This window comes from Mustela lutreola, chromosome 15, assembly GCF_030435805.1.
Source record: "Mustela lutreola isolate mMusLut2 chromosome 15, mMusLut2.pri, whole genome shotgun sequence".
In the NCBI taxonomy this organism is placed as follows: Eukaryota; Metazoa; Chordata; class Mammalia; order Carnivora; family Mustelidae; genus Mustela; species Mustela lutreola.
Window position 1 is genome coordinate 24,635,457 of NC_081304.1, and position 6,000 is coordinate 24,641,456.

The window sequence follows — 6,000 nt, forward strand, 5'->3', positions numbered from 1 at the left end:
ATCTGTCCCTCTCCTATCCCGTGTGCTTGGCAAAGGATCCCAGCTCTCTGCATGCAGGGACACAGAAGGCATGATTCATAAAAAGAAAACAAAAGGATATATTTGATTTGGTTGAAATTAAACTAATGCCTTCTGCCAATCAAAGGACACTATTAAGAAAGTGAAAAGAAGGGGTGCCTGGGTGGTTCAATCGTTAAGCATCTGCCTTCAGCTTGGGTCATGTTCCCATGGTCCTGGGATCGAGCCCCGCATTGGGCTCCCCGCTGGGCGAGAAGCCTGCTTTCCCTCTCTCACTCCCCCTACTTGTGTTCCTGTTCTCACTGGCAAATAAATAAATAAATAAATAAAAATGTTAAAAAAAAGAAAGAAAGAAAAGCTACAGACTGGGAAAAGAAAAGATCTGTAATACAAATCTTTGGCAAAAGGATGCATATCCCAGATATACAAAGAATTCCTATAAATCAATAAGATAAGGGCAGTTGTTCTAAATGGGCAAAATACTTGAAGAAGCACTTAGAAAAGAAGACATCCAAATGGCTAGGGAGCATGTAAAAAAGAGGTTCAACATCATTAGCTATCAGGGAAATGGTTTGTGCTTACTTTATGTAAATGACATCTCAATAAAATACCATTTAATTAGATTTTTATTCTATTATGGAACAGTCTTCAAGATCCAGTGCTAAGTGAGTAAAACAAAGTGTGGAACAGTGTTTCTAGTTTTTTGTTTTTGTTTTTTTTAAAGATTTTATTTATTTATCTGACAGACAGAAATCACAAGAAAGGGGGCGGTGGGAGGAAAGCAGGCTCCCTGCTGAGCAGAGAGCCTAATGCTGGGCTCCATCCCAGGACCCTGGGATCATGACCTGAGCTGAAGGCAGAGGCTTTAACCCACTGAGCCACCCAGGTGCCCCCAGTGTTTCTACTTTTTTTAAAAGAAAAGGAAGATGGGGTGCCTGGCTGGCTTGGTGAGTAAAGCATAAGACTCCTGATCTCAGGGTTGTGAGTTCAATCCCCACGTTGGGCATAAGGCTTACTTTTTCAAAGGTGGGAAAAAGAAAGGAGTATGCATATTCATGTATATTTGTGTAAGGATAAAATATCTCTAGAAGGAGAGCATCAGAAATTGCCTCTGAGGGGCACCTGGGTGACTCAGCGGGTTAAAGCCTCTGCCTTCAGCCCAGGTCATGGTCCTGGGGTCCTGGGATCAAGCCCCGCATCGGGCTCTCTGCTCAGAGTAGAGCCTGCTTCTCTCTCTCTCTCTCTCTCTCTCTCTGTCTGCCTCTCTGCCTGCTTGTGTTCTCTGTCAAATAAATAAATAAAATCTTAAAAAAAAAAAAAAAGAAATTGCCTCTGAGAGCAGAAAATTATAGTCAAGGGGTGTCTGGGTGGCTTTGTCCTTCGGATGTCTGCCCCCAGTTCAGGTCATGATCCCAGGATCCTAGGATCTAGCCCCATGTCAGGCTCTCTGCTCAGCGGGGAGCCTCCTTCCTCCTCTCTCTCTGCCTGCCTCTCTGCCTGCTTGTGATCCCTGTCTGTCAAATAAATAAATAAAATATTTAAAAAAAAATTATAGTCAAGAAGTTTTGTCTGTGCATTTCCTTTTAAACCATGTGAATTTTGTATTGTGCTCATGTATTACCCACGTAATACTTTAAACTTTTTAAGCAAAGAAGAAACAAGGTGTTTGTTTTTTTTTAAGAAACAAGGTTTTTAAGTAACATGCCATTGTGATATTAAGCACAAAAACAGAACATAAAATTTTACAATGAAGACTACATAAAAATGAATTTTAAAACAGAAAGTGGAAAAAAAAATCAAGTGTCAAAGGTGCTTGTTGGGGAGGGCCTGGCTGGCTCAGCCAGAAGAGCATGGAACTCTTGATCTCATGTATGTGGGTTCGAGCCCCACATTTGTGGAGGGATTACTAAAGAAAATAACCTTTAAAAAAAAGTGTTTGTTGGAATTATAGTTATTTAAAATTCTTTCTGCTGTGCTGTATTTTCTACATTTTCCATAATAAATGCTTCACCTTTATAATCTGAAAAGATAAAATAATTATTTCAAGAGGAGAAAGTGAAAACTTTCAAGAAAAGGATAAAATGTAGATGCTGCTTTGTTCAAAGAAAGTAAGCAGCCAGATTCCCCTGTCAGAGCGTCTGTAATGCCAAGCCCAGAGCAAGGGGCAGGGTGGGATGCTCAGAGACTCAGGGCCTCACATGTCACCTGGCACAAGGTGGCGCTTATGGCTTGTCTGGCATAGCTGGGGCTCCCAAGGCAAAGTAGGGGATTTGTGGCACATTCATGTGTCCTGTGTGGCAAGGACACAGAGCAAGGTTGATTCTATTGCAGCTAGCTGTGAGCAGCATCAGCATGGATAAAGGAAACTGACTTGGATTTGACAGTGAACCTGAATTCTTTCCACTTCACGCAGAGCATTACTGTACCTATTGTCCCATTCGCTAGCCATTTACAGGCTCACAGGAAATTTGGGAGAATACCTTGAAACTCCCTAATCCCGGACTTCAACTGTCTTTTTTTTTTTTTTTAAAGATTTTATTTATTTATTTGACAGAGATTACAAGCAGGCAGAGGCGCGGGGGGGGGGGCGGGCGGCGGGGGGGGGGGGGGGAAGCGGGCTCCCCATTGAGCAGAGAGCCTGATGCGGGGCTGGATCCCAGGACTCTGGGATCATGACCTGAGCTGAAGGCAGAGGCTTTAACCCACTGAGCCACCCAGGCGCCCCTTGAGCTGTCTTTTCTTAACCTCTGACCTTATTAAACTTTCTGGGCCACTTTCTGCCTCTGTTCAGCCCTCAATCCCGGATGGCACCGCTGAAGCCAGGCGAACCCCGCCTCCCACAGAGCCCAGACTTCCCCACGCGTGAGGAGCCCCCTTGTGGAGGCTGAGGGTCTGTGCTCAGAGCCTTCATGGGATGCCATCTCTGGGGTGTCATGCATTACGGATTTATGTTAAAAGAAACGAGTGATGGGCAGGCAGAGGGATTACATATTGTCTCTGTTTTCTCTGTTGTCTCAAAAATAACCAATGTGAAGTTAAAAGGAATGTTCTTGGGGCACCTGGATGGCTCAGTCGTTGGGCGTCTGCCTTCAGCCCAGGTCGTGATCCCAGTGTCCTGGAATCGAGTCCCACATCAGGCTCCCTGCTCAGCGGGAAGCCTGCTTCTCCCTCTCCCACTCCCCCACTTGTGTTCCCTCTCTCGCTGTGTCTCTCTGTCAAATAAATAAATAAAATCTTAAAAAAAAAAAAAAAAAAAGAATGTTCTTTCTCCCTCCTGAGTTCTGGTATGGCACTAGCCACATTTATAAATCAGCCAGTCCTGGGCCTTGACCCCAGAGCAATTCACGGTCCAACCAAAGGGGACATGGAAGGAGGGGAGAGGGGAGAGACTGAGCCACAGAATAAAAACACCTATAATGACAAGAGCGGTCAGGCAGAGGATCCTTCTGCGTAACTTGAGGAATTCACGAGTGGAGATTTCAGTGAAGGGTCTCATTTGGGCCGGTAAGATGTTTCAAGCTGAGAAGATGGAGGGAACTGGAAAGGAAGAACTAGGGAATGGGAGGAGGGAGAAGTCTTCCTACTAGACAGAAGGAACTACCTCCTGTACACTTTCAAAGGGCATAATCACAGTTCTGTAGGATTTCTACGTAGCTTCTGAAAAATTAATTTCAATATACCTTCACGGGTACAGAGCGCTTGTAAGAAGGATATAGATGGGAAACGAGAGACTAAAGCCATTTGATATCAAGTCGATTCGGTGTTGTTACTCCAGCCTAATGAAGAGACACCCTTATCTCACCATGGGAACGCAATGGGAGTTTGGTTCACTCCTCGAAATGGAAAAGCTTTAATGTTTCTTCTGACAATATACAAGAGTTATCAAATACTTTCTCAGGCAATACAGTAAATCATAAACTGTAAGAAAGGGGCCTCATAAATGTATTTCCCAGGGATATCTGTCCACAGCAGACCTTTTTGGATTTGAGCTAAGCAGGTTTTTTTTTTTTTTTCTTTTTAAGATTTTATTTATTTGTTTGATAGAGATCACAAGTAGGCGGGGGGGGGGGGTGTTGGTGCTGGTGGTGCGCAGAGAGCCCAATGCCGGGCTAGATCGCAAGACCCTGAGATCATGATCTGAGCTGAAGCCTGAGGCTTAACCCACTGAGCCACCCAGGCGCCCCCAAGCAGGTTTTTGACAGAAGAAAAGAAACAGATTCGGGTAATTTAAACAGGAACTGTACTCCTTGGAAGAAAGTCGGATAGCTCATAGCATGAGGGAAAGCAACTCAAGAAAACGGACAAGAACTAAGGGGACCTAAGCAACCAGGAACCCAGCCAAAGTCAGGATCCAGGGCAGTCTGATTAGGACCCAGCTTCTGCTGCCAGTCGAGAAGGCACGGCTGCTGTCACTGCCCTTGAGACACTGGGTATCACAGCTACCACGAGGAGCAGAACAAATTCTAAAATGTCCCCATTTCTGGGCATCAGTCGCGTTGGATTCCAAGTCCAGCTGGCCAGGCTAAAGGACATACAGTCACTGTGCTGTCACCCAGACCCACACCATGTTGGATCCCTCAAGAAAGGCAGCCAGTCAGATGTGATGGGACAAATAAATGACAAATGTCTATTACACATGTATGAATTTTTCTGTTTGTAGAAAAGTGAGACTTTATTATGCATACTAACTGGTAAGTAGATTTTTGGTGTTGGTTCCATCTGGGTAGACCTATCGCTCTTTTCATGTCAATACAATAAATCAATGTAGTCCTATACATCAAAATAATGTCAATACAATAAAAACTCATCCCCTAAATTCCTGCACAGTATTAATCATATAGATATTGTCAATATTTACTAAATCGATTTTGGCTTTTATATTCTCTTCTTTACCATTGTGAACATCACCGCTGAGAACATCCTTGAACACTTGGCACTGGTCCTTGTTGTCCTTTAGGATAAAGTTAAAAAAGTGAAACTGCTGAGTCAAATCTTATACAAGGTTAAAAACCTGGAAAAACCCCAAAACGGTCTGATTGTCCCCCATTCATCAATACCTACAGGTTGAAATGTACCACCCACCACCGTAGGGTCCACCAAGGGTCCCTCTACAGAATGTTCTAGGTTTCCGCAGAAAGCCGTGGTTTCAACTCCGCGACCCAATCGCTCCCACTAAAGAGACCCGGGCTTTGAACCACTGTCCTGGCACGTACCAGCCCACTTCCCTCCCCGCTTGGCCACAGGGACCACGCAGAGAGCGTTTTGTGGAAATAAATAAATAAACGAGTCCGGAGCCCGGCTGCTTGCGCCCCGCCTTCCGCTCCCGGCAGGGGCCGCCGCCGGCCGTCTCCGCCCCCAGCCCGCCGTCCTCCCGGCTTCCCCGGGCGCAGTCAGGACCTCGGGAGAAGAGCAGGAAGATCGGCGACAACAGGTGACACTGGCCACGTCAGGGCCGCGGCAGCCCTTGCTGTTTCCGCCCGCCTGAGCGGCCTTGGGCCCACAGCGCCCAGCCCGGGCCGGGGGAACCGGGCCTCCTCCACCGCCGCTCTGGGAGGGCTGTGCAGCGTGCCATGTGGCTTGAGAAGCCTCCCGGCCGCCTCAAGTCACCAGCAGGTCCCATGGTGTAATGGTTAGCACTCTGGACTTTGAATCCAGCGATCCGAGTTCAAATCTCGGTGGGACCTCTTCGAGCCTTTTGGTTCTACAATTACTGTTTTGAGGACTGCTGGCGGCGGCGGCCACTTTGGGCTGTGCCGTTACCCCCGTGACCTAAGGGATCGCGGTTTAGGGTCCCTCCTCCTTTCGTTTAGGTCCGGCCTGAGAGTCTCAGTGCGCATGCGTGAGAGTCCGGGCGGAAAAGTGTTGGTGGAGACCGAGAGTGACTTTACCTTGAACAGGAGGGCGGAGGAAGCCCAGCAACCGGGTGAGCCTGCTTGGGACCAAGGCCTTCGGGACTCCGACACCTCCCTCCTCCTGCTGCTG

The 6,000-nt window shown here is 46.9% G+C and overlaps 1 non-coding gene across 1 annotated transcript; it reads left to right on the forward strand.

The window, feature by feature from the left end:
- The first annotated feature begins 5,630 nt into the window (after window positions 1-5,630).
- TRNAQ-UUG (transfer RNA glutamine (anticodon UUG)) lies at window positions 5,631-5,702 on the forward strand. The gene has a single exon. It is a non-coding gene; the product is annotated as a tRNA-Gln (tRNA).
- The last annotated feature ends 298 nt before the right edge of the window (window positions 5,703-6,000 follow it).